Here is a 1138-nt window from a genome sequence, read left to right on the forward strand (position 1 = left end):
CTAATCGTATGAGATGAATCCTTCAACCAGTTCGAGTCCCTCGAATTCCAATAGCTATTCCGATATGGATTTCTACCTGAGCTTCGAAAGCAGTGTGACCGGAATGAACCAACCAATTAGCCATCAACTATTCTGGGTGAATTGGGAATGAGTTTGTAGCCTACTTAAATATTGGAGACAAGAATAAGGATCCCTTCCATCTACCATATTGCCCTCTTGGCGATAAACTTGAAGCACTTACCGGCGAACTAGTCCGAAACGCCATTTTCACCCTCATTATCCGAATATATCGCCATGATTATATATATCTCAAATTCAAAACCTTACTCACCCGCTTGTTCCAACCGCCAATCGTTCTAGAGTAATCGAAGAAGTCAACGAGCTTCGCGCCTAAGTAATGATTTTGGAGAATATGGTGCAAAACTTACCAGTTTCAGCAACATCACCGACATCAACAGTACCACCAGCATCAACACCGACAACACCAGTACCACCAACAACAACATTCGCATCACAAGCCTCAACACGACACGCTTCAAACTCACAATATGTACCTCCAGCATAATCATCGTACTACATGGCGTCCTACATCGAATATTTTTGTCTTACGTATCGTTCTACCTCATTTATCTTCGTTCTTTATGATGATTATGTAATCTCTAATGTTTTAGAGATTATGTATTCTAGATCTGACGGTAAATCAAATGAGTCTAATATCATATTAACTCATTAAATCCATGATTACATCTGAAGAAAATATATACGTATATATATTTTCATAAAGATTGTAATTAAAAATTCTTTTGTATAAACTGTTAATGGTGAAAATATTTTAATGGGTAGGTAATATTCGAGGAATATTTAGATTTCACATTAATAAGTACACTGTACATTCTTTCAAATCTAATTCAACAGTCATTTACTATCCTATTTACAACGACCGATATACGTATCCGTTCACCGCAGAATAACCATTTTCATTCAATTTCATATTTGGATTTTGATCTATCAGAATCCAACAAGTGGCATAATGAAGAAAACATTGGACAAAATAAAATTTGTTAGAAACAAACGAATTAACTATGAGAAATTCTATTAAGAATCCACGCTAATAAAATTCTAGCTAACTGTTCCTAGC

Source organism: Rutidosis leptorrhynchoides, chromosome 8 (assembly GCF_046630445.1).
Source record: "Rutidosis leptorrhynchoides isolate AG116_Rl617_1_P2 chromosome 8, CSIRO_AGI_Rlap_v1, whole genome shotgun sequence".
In the NCBI taxonomy this organism is placed as follows: domain Eukaryota; kingdom Viridiplantae; phylum Streptophyta; class Magnoliopsida; order Asterales; family Asteraceae; genus Rutidosis; species Rutidosis leptorrhynchoides.